The sequence below is a fragment of the Blastomyces dermatitidis genome (assembly GCF_000003525.1).
Source record: "Blastomyces dermatitidis ER-3 genomic scaffold supercont1.8, whole genome shotgun sequence".
NCBI lineage: Eukaryota > Fungi > Ascomycota > Eurotiomycetes > Onygenales > Ajellomycetaceae > Blastomyces > Blastomyces dermatitidis.
In genome coordinates, this window is record NW_025544781.1 from 3,018,201 (window position 1) to 3,037,684 (window position 19,484).

Below are 19,484 nucleotides of genomic sequence, written 5' to 3' on the forward strand. Positions count from 1 at the left end.
TAAACAAGATTCTTTTATTTTTCTCTTTATAAAAGATCAGAACATAATTTTTTAAATAGATCTGCTTAATTCAGCACTCTTTTTTGCAGCTAAATCAGTCAATTCATTACTATGAATATTCATATAAGCAGAAACTCAGTGCAGATGAATTATCAGCTTTGATATTCTTCTCTTTTGAATTTTTAAAACAGAGTTTAAGATCAGTTGAAGATTCATTTGATCATTATGAATCTGACTATTTCTAAGTCTTTTTAAAGCAGCTTGACTATCAGAGAATATTCATGTCTCTTTCAAACTATTTTCTCTTTTATGAGATTTTATTTCAATGAGTTTGAAAGCTTTTACTATTATAAATAGTTCAGCATCAAAGACTTCAGATTCACAGTCTAGATTTCAGAAATCTGGGGTAAAATTGATATTATCTTTAGTATAAGCAACACCTGTGTCTAATCTATTCAAATTCTCATTTTTTGAGTCATCTGAATAAATCAGAATGAAGTCTTTTATATTGATTGTAGAAATTCTCTTTAAATACTGTTTATATTCTTTCTCTTTTGATAGTTCACTTATTTATAAGTTTATAAGAGATTCAAGCTTTTCTCTTCAGAGAGATAACTTCTCATGATCAACTTTTTCAATATTTAAAGAAGAAAATTGATTTTTAATCTGAGAGCATAGTCTGTACAGTTGAGAAGATATTTTCTTTGAAGAATTATTTTCATTCCAATCAAGAAATCTATTTCAATCCAGTTCATTTCCAGAGTTAATTGATGAAAATGAAGAAGAGACTCTTTCTCTGATTATATGATTTGAGCTTATCTTTATAACTCTCAGAGTATAGTTCATACAAGTCTTTTCAAATCTAATAATGAAAGAAGGAATTGAAGCTTGAATTTTCATTACTTTAATAGAAGATAATTTGAATGCTCTTAGAATTCTTCTCAAGACTCTGTTTTGCAGACTTTGAAAGAGTTCAGTGAAATTCTCTTGATTATTTCATTAAACTTGAACTTCATAATCAGCTACTGATGTAATACAGGCTATATATAACTATCTCATAGTCTGGAAGAATAGATCTCTCTCTGTATTTAATAGTCTGATTATGTTGTTCAATAGTCTTTCTGTCTTAACAGTTCTTTGTTGAATATAATATTTAAAATTCAACTTGAAGCTTTCACTATTACAAATAGTTCAGCATCAAAGACTTCAGATTCACAGTCTAGATTTCAGAACTCTGAGATAAAATTGATATTATCTTCAGTATAAGCAATGTCTGTATCTAATCTATTCAAATTCTCATTTTTTAAGTCATCTGAATAAATCAGAATAGAGTTGTTTATATTGATTGTAGAAATTCTCTTTAAATACTGTTCATATTCTTTCTCTTTTAATAGTTCACTTATTTATAAGTCTATAAGAGATTCAAGCTTTTCTCTTTAGAGAGATAACTTCTCATAATCAACTTTTTCAATATTTAAAGAAGAAAATTGATTTTTAATCAGAGAGCATAGTCTGTACAGTTGAGAAGACATTTTCTTTAAAGAATTATTTTTATTTCAATCAAGAAATCTATTTCAATTCAGTTCATTTTCAGAGTTAATTGATGAAAATGAAGAAGAGACTCTTTCTCTGATTATATAATTTGAGCTTATCTTTATAACTCTCAGAGTATAGTTTATACAGGTCTTTTCAAATCTAATAATGAAAGAAGGAATTGAAGCTTCAATTTTCATTACTTTAATAGAAGATAATTTGAATGCTCTTAGAATTCTTCTCAAGACTCTGTTTTGCAGACTTTGAAAGAGTTCAGTGAAATTCTCTTGATTATTTCATTAAACTTGAACTTCATAATCAGCTACTAATGTAATACAGGCTATATATAACTATCTCATAGCCTGGAAGAATAGATCTCTCTCTGTATTTAATAGTCTGATTATGTTGTTCAATAGTCTTTCTGTCTTAACAGTTCTTTGTTGAATATGATATTTAAAATTCAACTTGAAGTTTAATCATACTTCTAATTATTTGATATTTACACTGAGTTTAATCTCTCTATTTAAAAGAGTTAGAGATAGTTCTTTCTCATTGAATTTAGAAAAGAAATGAATTAACTCAGTTTTATTTATATTAAATTGAATTTGATTGATATCTGATCTAACACAGATTTTCTTTACAGCTTCTTCAATTACTTTCAAATTCTCTTTGATAGTTTTTAAGCTGTAGACTAGATCAATATCATTCACATAACTTAGAGATTACACTATTCTCATATTTCTATTTTTGAATAGATATACAGTGTATATTATAAATAAAATGAGTGAGATTGAAGATTCTTACAGTATTTCTATTTTTATCTCAGTCTTATCTTATTTCATTTCATTAAAGAAAAGTTGTATAATTCTTTTAGATATAAAACAGTTAATTCATTTTATTAGAGAAAGTGACAGTTTTAACATCTTCAATATCTGAATTAACTTTGTCTTTGAGATATGATTAAATGCTTCTTTTATATCAATAAAAACTGCAGTTGAGACTAGATCTTCATGCTTTGTTATTTGAATATTATAAACAACTGAGAGAACAGTGTTCATTATAGAACACTGTTTTCTATCTCTCATTCATTCACTGAATAAAAGAGAATTACTGATAGAGCTTATAAAAGATAGTTAAGTAGCTATTATCTTTTCTAAAACCTTTTCTAGACAGTTCAATAGAGATATTACTCTATATAACTTGAGAATTGAAGTTTTTCTATTAGACTTTACAAGAATCACTTCAGTGACTTCTCTCCAGCATTCAGAATAATATTCATTTTTCAAGAGATTGAAAAAGAGTTCAAAATATTCATTCTTTAAGTAGAAGTATGTATTTTGAATAATTAAGTAATTAATTGAATCAGGCTCTGCAGCAGTCTTAACTGAACTTGAGAAAATAGCTGACTCTAATTTATCTTAAGTAAGATCAGATCATTTCCAGTCATTTTCATTAATATAGTCAAGAAGTGATATATTCTCTTTCTCTGAATCTGAATCTAATAAGTTTTGAAAGAGAGTTCTTATAAAAGCTTGATATTTTTTCTTAAAAGAGTTTGCTGTATATGATTCATTCTGAAACTCATATTCTAAGATTGAAAGTTTTGCTACACTTCTTGTTTTAGTATAGTTAAAAGCTTTAAAAACTTCTTTTTCTTATACTTCTTTAAGAAATTTATTTCAGCAGTCTGTTTTAGCTTTTTAAATATCTGAAAAATATTCATTTCTGACAGTTTTGAACTCTTTATCAGAAATTATATCATTCTTTCAATCTCTTCTAACAGTAGTCAATTATTTTCTTTTAGATATGATATTCTCATTTCACTAAGATTTTGAATACTTAGAAGACTTTCTCTTTGAAATATTATCTTTAACACTTATTAAAATAGTAGATATAATAAGCTTCACTCTATTCTTAAGCATTTTATTTAAGATATCTTAATCAGAATTTCAATACAGCTCACTCTATCTTTCAGATTTTAATAGTTTTATACTTTCTTCAACTATTTTTCAGTCAGCTTTTTCAAAGTTAAACTGATTAGAGAGAACAGAATTTTCACTCATTTATTTCTCACTCAGTTCAATATTAAATTCAATAATCTCATGATCTGATTCTGATGTCTCATTTAAATCAATAAATCAGTTTACAAGTCTTTTTTCTATTAGATTTTATGATATGAAGATTAGATCTGTGATTCAAAGGTTGCTTAAGCCAGCATACAATTACAGGCGTACGCCGGCTTCTTATATATTGTAATATCGTACACTAATTTAATTAGCGGCCGCTATGGCCCCTTTACACTCATACGCGTACGCTAGTAGTTCGGAAGCGGCCGTGGTATTATCCGATGGTTGTACATTCTTCCGAACCACATCCTCCTTCACCAGATTCAGTCACACTCACATGATCATGTCATATGCCCTAGCTTCATGCGGATTAGCTCATCACTAGCATTTCATGATCATGTGACCTATTCCTGATTCAGCTAGTGTTCTGTATACACTCTCACAAAGAAACTTTCACTATATTACATCACTTATTCACTAACTTTTCTCATTCTTCAATCATCTTCTTCATTTCATTATCATTGAATATTATCATCATTCAAGATTTCTATCTCTTCTTCTATCTAACTCTTTCTATCTGTTTATCTATTACATTATACATGTTTCTGACAATAGCTCTCTGTTCTTATAACAAGCATCATTGTAGTACTCATACTGAGCAGTTCATTAGCAGTAAGTGTAACACATTATAAAACATGATCAGAACTTGTTTATCTTCTAACAATTGTCAGAATAATATATTATCATGAATGATGACACATCTTCTTCATCTTCTTATACACTCTCAACTGTTTCTTCTTCTCAGCAGGTTTCTGATTATGTTTTCTAGCACAATTTTGCATAAACACAGATACTGATATGTTTGTTTTTATTCATATAGAATCTTCACATGTTGACAGATTCATATCTGCTGATGATAGTGAATCTGATGTGAAATCCTTGATTGAGAACTTGAAGAATGCAATAATGAAGAAATTACTCATATTATATGTGACTGAGTCTTCTGCATTCTCTCTTATCTCTTCTACTGTTTCTTTCTCTGCTACTCCTCTCTCTGTTTCTTTCTCTGTCACTTCTCAATCTTCTACACTTGTCTCTGTGTCTGATTCTCCCGCTTCTGCTACCTCTGTTCCCACAATTCCTACTTCTACTACTTCTGGTTTTGCTGTCTCTGTCTTCATTACTAGCTCTCTTCATTTCAAGAAGATATTGTATAGACTCAGTGAATCATGTCTCTCAGCATGTACACTTCTGCTCTTCTTACTGACTCTCAGAACAATTTATTGTATGAAGATGATATACAACACAACTATCTAAAGCTCAGTCACAGACATTAATTATTACATTCATTTTAAATATTCATGATGAGACAATTATTTATTCATATCAGAGAATTATCTCTTCTCTCAACAGTGTTAAGATTATAAGTCTTTTTCTTTTTCATCTTTTCTTTTTAACACTGATTTTTCTGTTTTTAGAGAAAATTGTTATGAGTTTTACTGTGTTTAAAGTCATGATATTCACAGATATCAAGAAACTTTTCACAACTGTTAAATTCAATATTGCAGATATATCTACTCTGACTAATATCTTTGAAATGATCAACTCATATCAGCCTATTCTCTGGTGATTATTATCTGACTTCATGATACAGATGAAGAATATTCATATTTTCAGAAACAGAAACACAGATATTATACTCTTTTACACTCACAGATGTGAGACTTGTACATCTTGTCTGAGATATCATTGTGAAAATGAGCTGTTCACACACTGCATTCTGCTTCCTGCATTTCCCTATATCTCTCTCTCTCTTTCTAAGAAGTCTCATGCATGTTGTAATTATGCATACAATTCTAAGATCAGTGAGTGTTCATTTGATAATTATTATCTCTGCTTTTACAATTTTTATACACTAATAATGATTCTTAGTTACTTCAGTGTCAGAGATCATTCTAATTAAAGATGACAATGCTGTCAAGACTACTCTCTCTCACTCTCAAGCTTCTCTCATTGCTTTCTCTTTCTCTTTCTTCTCTGTGAAGAAGGTTGTGCGCACACCAGATCATAAGCATTCAGCCCTGAGTGGCTCCTGCTGTCATTTATCCGATTCTGCACCTTCTTCTTCCATTTCTTCTGCCTTCACTCCCTCTGTTCTAACTCCTGGTCCTGCGGGTTCTGTGCTCTTCTTCAATTTCTCTATGCATACACATGTGCATTTCTATATTGACATTCCAGCCAATCTTATAATAAATGACATTAATGTTGTATGCAGAGTGATAGAGAAATCAGAGATATACACAGCATTGTTGTAAGAGCAGCTTACAGCTCTCAAATCTCTTATGAATCTCAAGTTTTGAGATTTTCTTTGTTTTTAACATTTTTCAGATGATGTGATGTTGGAAATAGATTAATATGTAGTGTATGAAAATGAATGAAATATGTATAATAACATTTGTCTTTTACAGCTGACTCTTACAGTTGATGATCAATTCATCATCTCTTTTCTTATACTTTTTCTTTATCTGCTAGTCACTACTCTTATATGACCTCTATATAATACAGCATTTGATGACTAGATTCAGCAGCTTTCATCTTTTGTGATTCTGTCTCATACATTATACTGTCTCTCTTCACCTGCTCAGATCACTACAGTGAACAGCTCATTAAAACTAATCTCATTCAATCTCTGAGTGTTCTCAGAAGTCAAGATGACTTGATCTCACATATCTGCAGATGTTTCAGATAGTTCATTCTCTGTGATCTCTGTGATTAAACTGATATAAACAGTCAAATTCAACTCTGAATCTCTTTTTCTTCTGCAATCTGACTCATGTGCAAGTCTGCTACTTTGAGATCACTCTTTGCTGCATTGCATCTGCTGTCTGCAGTGCATTATTATATAATCAGCTATAGTCTCATCACTTATTGAAGTGTGATGTTCATCTGATTTCTTCATTTCTTCTCATTCTTTTCTTATAATTGTGAAAAGATTGAAATAAGTGAGATCATCTGATTCATAAGCATCTATGATTTCTCTTACTTTGTGAGACTTTTCAATTGTAAGTCTCTTCTTTTTCAACACTGATGATAGTGCTGTGAATAATCATAATTTACTCAGGTCTTATATCTTTGCTTTCATAAGTCATGAATCATTGATTAAGTTGTGTAAGATTCATCTCTCTGATTCTTTCAATGTGTACATTCTCAGAGAATGTTATTTGAGTATTTTATATAGCTCAAATCATCTAGATTGAAACTTCTCAGAACTCTTATTATATACAAGAACTTACATTTTCATCTTGAGACTCAATTTCTTAATAAGTGAGTCTTGTATTCTTTTCAATTGAATTGCTCAGTTCAGGAGTAACTTGTTAGCTTTTATACATGTGTGGCTGATCCCTTTCAATCTTGATTTCATGTTCATGACTGTTATGTCTGCAACTGCTGCATCTGTAACTGCTGTTTCCTTCTTCATCTTTTTCAAAGTATTCTCTGGGATGCGCGGATGCAATCCATACAACAGGTAGAATGATGAACACTTGATGACTGCATGCTGCCGAATTCATGTGACTAATAGTGCCTGCCTGAGATATTCATCTCATAATCTCATAGGCTTGCTCACTAGATATTTCATCAGCATATTGTCCAAGATTTCATTCAAGTGTTCCATCTTCCTGTTCATCCGCGGGTGATATGACATTGTTCTACAATATCTTGTCTGTAACTGGCCCACAAAATGCCTCACTGCTTCTTCTACAAGGTTCACACTGTTATCAGTTAGAATCTCGCACAGCATTCCATAGTTGATATAGATCTCATTATATAGAAACTTCATCATCATCTTCTCTGTTATCTCTGAAACTGCTTTCATGACTGATCAGTCAGTAGCATAATCAATAGCAGTGATTATTCATTGATTTCCATTTGATGTTTACAGTAATATGTCTATGAGGTTCATCTCTCATTGTTCAAATAATTGTATCATATACTTCATCTGATGTTATGCTTTCTCACATTCTAACCCTTTCTTAGATTCTTTCATGACCTGACAATTCAGGCACTCATGAGTGTACACCTGAATGTTCTCAGCCATGCTTGGCCAGTATGCTCTTGATTTGAGTATGCTCATAAGTTCAGGACTTTCTAAGTGACTGAATTTCTTGTGCATGTGAGTCACTAAGTCATGTTAAAATAAAGATTCTAGATAGAGAGCTTCTACATATTCTAGATTATAATAAAGCACAACATTGTTTTTCTTTCTTAATTTTCTCAGCTTGAAGTTCAGAAACATCTTTTCTACTACTTTCACAAGATACTTATTATTCAACATCTTATCATTCTTCAAGTGAGAGATCATGATATTCACTCATTCTGATTTCTTATATTCTCTCAGTGTGTTTAATGTGAATGTCTCTTGTATCTGATTCACAGAACTCTCACTTATGAAATTGAGTCTGTAACTGATTGTGTCAGGCATTACTGCATCTGATTTCTTTTGATATTTAATATGAAGATTGTACACTTGAAACTCTGAGATTCAACATACTAAGTGTTTGAAAGGTTTTGTTATTGATTGTAGATAGACAAGACTTTTGTGATCTGTGATCACTGTTATTATATGTCTGTTATTAATATATCTATCTCACAACATCAGTGCATGCTTAATTGCTAGCAATTTCTTTTCATGCACTGAATAATTGAGCTCAGCATTCAATAGTTTTCTATCATTGTACATCATCAGATGCAGCTTGCTATTCTTACTCATCTGTAGAAGAGTGTCTCTGATAGCTCATTCAGATATGTCTGTCTTAATGTAGAAAGGTTTATCACAATCTGATTGAATAAGCACTGAGAATGTTATTATATATTCTCTCAGTGTGAGAAAAGCCTCTTCACACACAGTATTTCAGATGATTAAATGAAACTTCTTCTTTCACAGATTTGTATTCATTTCTCTTAAGAGATCTGAGAGTGATATAGATATTCATGTGAAATTCTTGATGAACCTGTAATAGTATGAGATCAACTCAAGAAACTATTATACATAATGTACATTTCTCAGCTGTGATTAATTCACTATAATATTCAATTTCTCTGAAATGAGGTGTATACAGTCATCACTCACTACATGTCTTATGAACTTCAACTCTTCTATTTCAAACACACACTTGATTAATTTAATGTAGAGCTTATGCTCTGTCAGAGTTGTAAGCACTTCATTGAGATGCTTCAGATGTTTGTCATATGAGTTTGAAAAGACTAGAATATCATTGAGATATATGAGACATGAGGTTTCATTCTGTTTATAAAGAATCATATTCATCATCATTTGAAAGATGATGAGTGCATTTGTCAGACTGAATAGCATTGCTAGGAATTTGAACTTCTCTCATTGTGTATTAAATATGATTTACAGAACTGACAGTTCATCTACACAGATCTACCAGTATTCTGAGAGAAGATCAATCTTCAATAGATATCAGATATTTTCAACTGTATTCAACTGTTGTTGAATTCATAGCAGTGAATATTCATTCTTGATCATAAGCTTGTTAAGTGCTTGATAATTGATACACATCTGTCACTTCTCACTCACCTTTTTCATAAATAGAACTGGAAAGCCTCACATGCTTGATGAGAATTGTATGAGATCACATTCTAGAAGATTGATGATCTGATACTTCTGTTCTTCAAGATGCATTTGTGACAGAGAATATACATTCTGATTAACTGATTTTGTGTCCCCTGTGTCAATCTCATATACAAATCCTTGTTCTGGCGGCAATTCTGATGAAAGATCTGTTCAGAAGATCTTTCTATACTTCTTCAGAAGCTTCTTTATACACTTGTTCTCCTGCATATTCTTTATCTTAGTTTTCTTCACTTTCAGGTTCTGTATGACATACAGAATGCTTTTGAATGAGGTCTTATGAATTGTTCTCTTTGCTTATTAATGTGTAAGCAGATTTAATCCTTCTATATCAGAGATGTGAAATGTCCTTCTCATATCAGTTGATAGAATTATATGAATCATTTTCTTTCTATCAGTCAACTGCATATAGCATGTACATCATTGAATCTGCAGATTGAATCTTTGAAACTAATTGAGTCTGAGAATAAGGTTGTATTTCATGTTCTGCAGCTCTCACACTCAAATATAGCAAGATCATTCTTCAAAGTGCAAGGAAACTCTTACTCTTACAGATAATATTAAATATCAGTTATCAGATAATCTTATGCATCAGAGATTCTTCACTCAGTGAATCTCTTTCAATCTTTGAATTATATAATTATCAATATATTGTGTAGAAGCTTCTGTATCTACTAACACTTTTGCAGCTATCTCTTAATTCTTACTCAAGTGCTCTCTATACATTAACATTTCAGGTCTCAAGGCATTGAGATGAGTGTTCACTTCATTCTCACCTATATCTCATTCAGAAGCCTGCTTCTTCTTTACATTTATAGAATTCAGAGAGTCATCTAACACAGGCATCTCTTTCACTTTGAAGACTTTTCATAGAATATCAGTGAGTGTCTTCAAGCTCACTGATTCTGCTAGTTTTTTAACTTCCTTACTTCTCTTAACTGTGTATACTGAGTGCAATCTTTTACATTATGATTTTAGCATCTGCAGTTAAAGCAAGCTTGATGCTTGCAATATCAAGATTTTCACTTAGAGAATTTCTTCTTCAGAGAATTCAGTGCTTTAGTGATAGTATTCAGATCTAGATTCATCATGTTCAGATATGTGACTTATGTTATAGAAGTCTGATTATCTATTCTTCACTGAGATATACTCAATTGCAGTATTTTCTGTCACAATTGACTCACTTGTTTCTGTACAATGAGAATGTTGTATACTTCTTTCATCATGCCTGATTATGAGATTAAGCATTTTCATTCCACTCTCAACTCAGGTATAAGATCATGAATGAAGATCTGTAAACAGAAAGATGTTAAAAGCTCTTCATTTAATATAAGATAGTGTAAGCTGAAGTGTGTAAAGTATGATGTAAGATTGCTCACTTGTCTACACTCAGTGAAGTATTTGTAATGCTTGTCTCATACATTCACTTTCTCAAAGTTGTGTAAGATTCATTTGAAAAACTCATTTCATGTTCATGAGAATGAATATTGCTTCAGATCTGTGAGATTCATCTTTTCATCAGTCATTTATAATGACTTCACTTTTCTGTGTAGAAATGCAGCAGATCTTAAGACTTGTTGAAATTTCATTAACTGTCTGTCTATAAGTTTGTGTTCAATCTGATAATATGATTGCATCTGACTTAGCCAGCTAATTACAGCATCATTTTTTTAATCATCATTGAAGCTTAATGACTTCAGCAGATCTCTCAGCTTGATATATCTCATGCTCAGATTCTCATCCTGCACAGCAGTCTCTGATAATATGTACACTTCTGAAGAGGTTGTGAATAATCATGATGAGATCTTCAGGTTCAGTGTAGTCATCTGTCTGTGTAAATGTTCAATCTCTCACTGCAGACCTAAGATCTGATTTTCTCTATTCTTATTGATGATGGTGATTGCATCAGCAAAGCTCTTCATAGTGAATGCTTGATCTGCAGCAAATGCTAATTATTGTTTGACTTCTGTCTCAGCCTGCCACTGTATACACAAGGCCTCAATCTCATTTAGAATCCTTGTATACATACAGAGCTTCAATTCCAGTTCAGTGATTTTAACTATTTTTCTTACTGCTTTGAGTAAACTCTCTGAGAGATTCTGCATATCTTCCAGTTCAGATAGCAGAGAAGAGTGTTGTTTGTATCAGTTAGAAGAGATATTCATTTCAGTGATTTCTGGTTGATTGTATAATATCTATCATTATATCACTATATCACTGTATTGTTATATCACTATATCATTCTATCACTATATCATTATATGATTTCTGTTATCATTGTACAACTCTGGTAGTGGCCACTCTCTCCTTTTATTTCTTTAAGTGGAGAGCAGTCTTCTTTGAATCTGGTTCATCACTTTCATCTCTTTTCTCACACCTCATCTGTTCGCATACATGGCATTCGTCTGGGTGTGGAGTTTTCCCTCAACAAGCAAAGCAGCAGCATTAATTGAATGCTCTTTCACTCATCACTCTTTGTACACTATCTTTTGAGATGTTCTAGAACCACACTGACATGATAACTACAAATTGCTTCATAGACAGAATTATCACACTCTCAAGAAGCCTGCACTTCTCACTAGTTTTTAGACATGCTATCAGATATGATTCAAAGATTGCTTAAGCCAGTGTATAATTACAGGTGTACACCGGCTTCTTATATATTGTAATATTGTATGCTAATTTAATTAGCGGCCGCTATGGCCCCTTTACACTCATACGCGTACGCTAGTAGTTCGGAAGCGGCCGCGGTATTATCTGACAGTCGTACGTTCTTCCGAACCACAGATCTATAATAAATTTCTGTTTCATATCTTTTCTAAAGAATGTTTATTGATCAGACTTGTTAACTAAATCTATTAAATGCTCAAAGATTTATTCAATCAGATTATCAGCTTTTACTGCTCTTTTACATTCTGAATTTCATCAGAGATGATATGCATTGAAATCTTCTGCAATTATAGAGTTTCTTAATAAAGTTATGTTCAGTAATTCTCTATTAATTGTTCAGATATTATTATTTTTCTTCAATAACTTTTCATTATAGATATTTATAAGCTGTATAGTATCAAACTCATTCTCTTTATCTATAATATCACTCACCAGAATATCAGAGTCAGATATGATATCAAATCTTAGATTAAATTAATATCTTGATCTCTTTCTTTCATAGATCACTACTTTTGACTTTATCTCAGACTTTTGAGATAAAAAGCAGTAGTAGCTTGAATGAGAAATAACATATTTTTGCTCAGCATCAAAATTCAGCTCCTGAAGCAGTATAAAATTAACTTTTTATTCAAATGCAATTTGAAGATAAGAATAAATACAATTTGAGTTTCTATTCACATTATTTTAAATAAATATGGTTTTTAAAGAGTTTTTAAAATTTTTTTATTATTTTTATTGTATATTTATACTAAAAGAGAGTAGAGTAGAATCTAATCACTATTATCAGATAGTAGATTATAACTATTCTGAAAAGTAGAAATCTCAACTGTTTATATTATATCTAGTTTATCATCAGAGTCATTTCTCAATTCTTTAATCTTAACAGAAGTTTGAGAATTCAAATTCTGTTTATATTTAGCTGAAGAATTGAAGTTTGAAGATTTAGATAGTTAAGAGTTTCTTCTTTTTAAGCTTGTAATTATAAGTTTACTGGCTTGACTATTCTCTTCAGTTCTAGATTTACTTTGAGCTTCATCTTTTCTTCAGTTCTTTTGAGTTCTTGAAGTGAATATATATTCTTTTGAGCTAGATGTAGACTGGCCGCCGGAACCATGAATTTCACATTTAATCTCATTTGGTCTGGTTCCATACCTTTCTTGGCGTGAATCCCACTAGAACTGGCTATCAAAAAAACATGTAAAGTGACTATATATCAGATTTTAAAATGGAACCATAACTTGAAAAAAATGAGAAAGTGATTTCATTTGATCTCATTTAGTTTCATTCTTGATATAAAGTTACTATTTTTAGACATTTTAAGGTTTTCTTTAGACTATTTTTAATTTTTTAAAAAGTAACGCTTTTTGATAACACTCAAATGAGATTTAAAGTCATTTAAAGCAATAAAAATAATTTAAATTGAGAAGTGGAAATCATGATCTCATTTGAAAAATGTGATAAGAGTAGACAGTAAGTCTTACTGAGACAGTATAAGACTACTATCTAATGTTAGAACTGTGTAATGGGATCTGTCGAATTGGCAATGAAACTATCAAAAATTCTGGTCCTGGTCTCAGACATGGTCACACGGTCAGTCTAACTCAGACACTGCTTTTCAAGAATCTTGCTTACTTTTTCAAGTTTCTGTATTTCAAGAACTTGTTGTTTCTCTATTTCTTCTTTCTTTCTTCTCATCAGAATTTCAATCTCAGAAATAGTATCTGAGAAAGCATCTTTTTTCACATCAACTGAGTGTATTTTTAAACTCATTATTCTCACTCAATGAAAAGTTGATCAGACTGTTTCAATTAAGATATATATTAAAATCTTTTGAAAAGTTAGTCAGACTGTTTTAATTAAGAGATTTCTAAGTCTATTTTCAATTGAAAAGTTGATTAGACTGCTTCAAAAGAAGAATAAAAGACTTTTATATATAAAATATCTGATTTTTTTCACACTAGTTCAGTAACTAGATTAGATTTTTGAAGAGAATCTAATAAACTAAAATTAATTTTTAAGATAAATTAATAAAATCTTTACAATCTCTTTCTTAAGATACAGTGAGAAAAAGTATAATATCAATTAATAATAAATCAGATAATATAACAGTTTTTGAGAGAAAAACTAATAAAAAATAAATTAATTTTTTGCAGAGAAATTGATTAAAACTATTCAATTTTATTCTAAATCATTCAATTCTTCTCACACAATAAGTGTGCAACTCAAATCAGTTAATAAAGAGTGTAAAAAAGAATTAAGTATTAATGAAAACTCTTCAGTTACTGAAAAAGTAATTCTTATTTAAAAGAATATGAAATTATAATAGAAAACAGCTCTGTTTTTAATTCTTTGTAAGAATATTATATAAAATTTAGAGAAAAATATCTTACTTTTTCAAGAGAAGTAAAAAACTATTTCTAAAATCTTTTTTTTTTTACATTAACTACTGTAAAAGAATGAGATGAAAACTGCTAAGATATGCACTACTATATATTCTCTATCAAGACTTTCTCTCTTCAGAGTCTTAATATTATAGAGAATATAAGTCTGTTTCTATATAATAATATAAATATTATCAATAAGATGTAGAGAAACTGGTTATTTATATCTCAAAATAGAAGACTTTGTCAATGATTATATCAATATAGAGTTAATTCTTAAATTTAATAGAAATCTAGTATTGCTGTTCTCAATCTCTTGCAGAATCTATTGAATATTGAGATATTAAAACTAGATTTAATATATCTCACTGTGCAGAGATTAAAGGCTCAGTCAGATCTTGAGATATACTGATTTTATAGTTGTTGTGTCTGCTGATTATGTATCAAATACAGTTGCTGAGATATCTTTTTGTACTTTTCTGCTGAAGATGGGCCAGATTGAGAGAGATGATACAAGGGTGAGACTTGATGTTGATGTCTAGATACACTGAAGACAGATCACAGAGATTGCACTTCAGAAGTGACTGTTGATTATATACTTGATATTATTATCAAGATATCTTTTTATATTTTTCTGCCAGGGATGAGCCAGATTGAGAAGGATGATACAAGAGTGGAACTTGGCATTAGTGTTTTGAAACATCAAAGATGAACAGGGTTTTTACAGAGATTGCTTCTCAGATATCTTCACAATTACAGATCAGAAATCTTTCAAAATTGAGAAGATTGATGCATATGACTAGGTCTCTTCATCTTACAATTTGTATGGCAATCTGGTCCGAGGTTGTGGTGTGATAGGGGAGAATGGAGGATAATTCCACACAGGAGTTTTGAACAATGTCTGATTCACATTTGACTGGATAACTCCACCACCACACGGGGTATGCGGTCGGCGATGGGGTCAAAATGCTCATATAATCGAGGGCTTTTTGATGAATCTATCGGCAGGTTCTTATTCGAAAAATCGAGCGAGTTCGTGGTGGAGCGGTTGATATAATAGTTAACTTTGCTATCTCTCTGATTCTTTCAATGCATATATTCTCAGAGAATATGATTTGAATATTTTATAGAGCTTAAATTATCTAGATTGAAACTTCTCAGAACTCTCATTATATATAAGAACTTACATTCTTATCTTAAGACTCAATTTCTTAACTAATGAGTCTTGTATTCTTTTTGATTGAATTGCTCAGTTCAGAAGTAACTTATTAGCTTTTACATGTGAATGACTAATCCCTTTTAATCTTGATTCTGTATTCATAACTACTGTGTCTGTAACTGCTGTTCTCTCTCTCATCTTTTCTGAAGCATTCTTTGAGATGCACTGATACAATGCATATAACAGATAGAATGATGAATAATTGAAGACTGTATACTGCTAGATTTATGTGACTAATGATATCAGTCTCAGATATTCATCTCATAGTCTTATAGAATTGTTCACTAGATATTTCATCAGCATGTTATTCAGAATTTTATACAAGCATTTCATCTTTCTATTCATCTAGAAGTGATATAACATTGTTCCATAATATCTTATCTGTAACTGATATATGAAATGTCTTACTACTTCTTCTACAAAATTCACACTGTTGTTAGTTAGAATCTCATGCAGTATTTCATAGTTAATATAGATCTCATTATGTAAGAACTTCATTACTATCTTCTCAGTCAACTCTGAAACTGCTTTCACTACTGATCAATCAGTAGTGTAGATGATAGCAGTAATTATTTAATAATTTTAATTTAATGTTTACAGTAATATGTTCTAACAAGTATTACAGATAATATTTCAAAGAAAAAGTCTTCTGAGTTTTTCAAACCTTGATGAAATGAGAAGATCATATCTAAAAGAAAACAATTAATCACTGCTAGAAGAGATTAAAAGAATGATGTAATATATGATAAAGAGTTCAAAGCTATCAGAAATAAATATTTTTCAGATATTAAAAGAGCTAAAACAGACTACTGAAACAAATTTCTTAAAGAAGTATAAGAAAAAGAAGTTTTTAAAGACTTCAATCATATTAAAACAAGAAGTGTAGCAAAACTTTCAGTCTTAGAATATAAGTTTCAGAATGAATCATATACAGTAAATTCTTTTGAGAAAAAATGTCAAGCTTTCATGAGAATTCTCTTTCAAAACTCATCAGATTCAGACTCAGAGAAAGAGAATATATTACTTTATAACTATATTGATGAAAATGACTGAGAATGATCTGAACTTATACAAGATGAACTAGAGTTAGCTATCTTCTCAAGTTCAATTAAAACTGCTACAGGGCCTGATTAAATCAATTACTTAATCATTCAAAATATATATTTTTACTTGAAGAATGAATATTTTAAGCTCTTTTTCAATCTCTTGAAAAATGATTATTATTCTGAATGCTGAAGAGAAGTCACTCAAGTGATCCTTATAAAATCTAATAAAAAAGCTTTAATTTCTAAGTTATATAGAGTAATATCTTCATTGAACTGTCTGAAAAAGATTTTAGAAAAGATAATAGCTACTAGACTATCTTTTATAAGCTCTATTAGTAATTCTCTTCTATTCAGTGAATAAATAAGAGATAAAAAACAATACTTTATAATTAACACTATTCTCTCAGTTATTCATAACATTTAAATAGTAAAGTATGAAGATATGATCTCAACTTCAGTTTTTATTGATATAAAAGATATATTTAATTATGTTTCAAAGTCAAAGATGATTCAAACTTTAAAGATATTAAAACTATCACTTTCTCTAATAAAATAAGTGAACTATTTTATATCTAAAAGAATTATATAACTATTCTTTGATGAAATGAAATAAGATAAGACTGAGATAAAAATAGAAGTACTATAAGAATCTTCAATCTCATCTGTTTTATTTATAATATACACTGCATATCTATGCAAGAATAGAGAGATGAAAGTAGTGAGATCTTTAAGTTATATAGATAATATTAATCTAGTCTACAGTTCAAAAATAATTAAAGAGAATTTAAAAGTGATTGAAAAAGTAGTAAAGAAAATCTTTGTTAGAGTAGATATCAATCTAATTGAATTTAATATTGATAAAACTGAGTTAATTCACTTTTTTTCTAGATTCAATGAGAAGAAACTAAGTCAAACTCTTTTAAATAAAGAGATTAAACTCAGTTTGAATATCAAATGACTAGAAGTATAGTTAAACTTCAAGTTTAATTTTAAATATTATATTCAATAAGAAACTATCAAGACAGAGAGACTACTGAATAGTGTAATTAAACTATTAAATGCAGAGAGAGATCTATTCTTCTAGACTATGAGATAGTTATATATAGTCTGTATTATCTCAGTAGCTGATTATGAAGTTCAAGTTTAATGAAATAATCAATAAAATTTCATTGAACTCTTTCAAAGTCTGTAAAACAGAGCTTTGAGAAGAATTCTGAGAGTATTTAAATCATCTTCTATTAAAGCAATGAAAATTGAAGCTTTAATTCTCTCATCTGCTATTAGATTTGAAAAGATCTGTATGAACTATACTCTGAGAGTTATAAAGATAAGCTTAAATTATATAATCAGAGAAAGAATCTCTTCTTCATTTTCATTAATTAACTCAGAAAATGAACTGAATTGAAATAGATTTCTTGATTAGAATAAAAATAATTCTTCAAAGAAAATACTCTCTTAATTATACAGACTATACTCACTGATTAAAAATCAATTTTCTTTATTAAATCTTGAAAAAGTTAATCATGAGAAGATATCTCTCTGAAGAGAAAAGCTTGAATCTCTCAGAGACTTATAAGTGAACTATCTAAAGAGAGAGAATATAAACAGAATTTGAAGAGAATCTCTATAATTAATATAAAAGACTCTATTCTGATTTACTCAGATAGCTGAAAAAATGAGAATTTAAATAGATTAGATACAGATATTACTTATACTGAAGATAATATTAATTTTATCTCAGATTTCGGAAATTTAGACTGTGAATCTGAAGTCTTTGATACTGAACTATTTGTAATAGTAAAAGCTTTCAAACTTATTGAAATAAAATCTTATAAAAGAGAAAATAGTTTAAAAGAGATATGAATATTCTCTAATAGTTAAGCTGCTTTAAAAAGACTTAGAAATAGTTAGATTTATAATAATTAAATGAATCTTGAACTGATTTAAAACTCTGTTTTAAAAATTTAAAAAAGAAGAATATTAAAACTGATAATTCATCTACACTAAGTTTCTATTTATATGAATGTTCATGACAATGAATTGACTAATTCAATTGTAAAAAAAAATTCAGAGTTAAGCAGATCTATTCAAAAAACAGTATTCTTGTCTTTTATAAAGAGAAAGATAAAAGAATGTTATTTAGATAAGTGAAATAAAAGCTGACAGAAATAAAAGAAGAGTATATAGTATTTTAAGATTTGAAATAAAACTCAAGTGAAAATCTTGTTTAATTAAATATAAAAAGAAAATATTCTCATCTATAATTCAGCTGAAACTAGAACATAATTATTTCAAATCTTATATACAAAGATTTGATAATAGATTTGATTTAATAGAATGCTCATTCTGCAATGCAAATGAAAATTCTGAGTATATTATAATATACTATACACTATACAATAGTGTCAGAGTCAGATTGAAAGAGAAGTATGATGTAAATCAATTAAATATAAGATTCTTATTCTCAACTGAGATAGAAATTAAATACTTAATAGACTTTCTATCAGAAACTCAAGCAGCTATAAGAAAATAGCTAAATTCAGAAATATCTGAATATGAAGAGGAGAAAATTAATCAGATATAGTCTGTTAAAATAGCTATATACTATCTTTTAATAATTTGTTTTATTATAGTCTCTCTTTACTTTACTTTTTCTTTTCTTTTTTATTCTTTTCTATCTACTTATTTAATGTGTCTATGTTTAAGACTTTATTCTCTTTTCCTTTGTCATGATATTTTCAAATGATTTCAAAGTATCAGAAGATATTAAAATACTGTAATTTATAAAGAGTTTTTATATTCTGAGCTGGAATTTTCTGATTTTGCATATCTGAAATTGATAAATATATAATAGTTAACTCTATAGATATTAGAAAAACTCTGAGAACTTTTAGTTCTCAGATAGATGTCATAGTC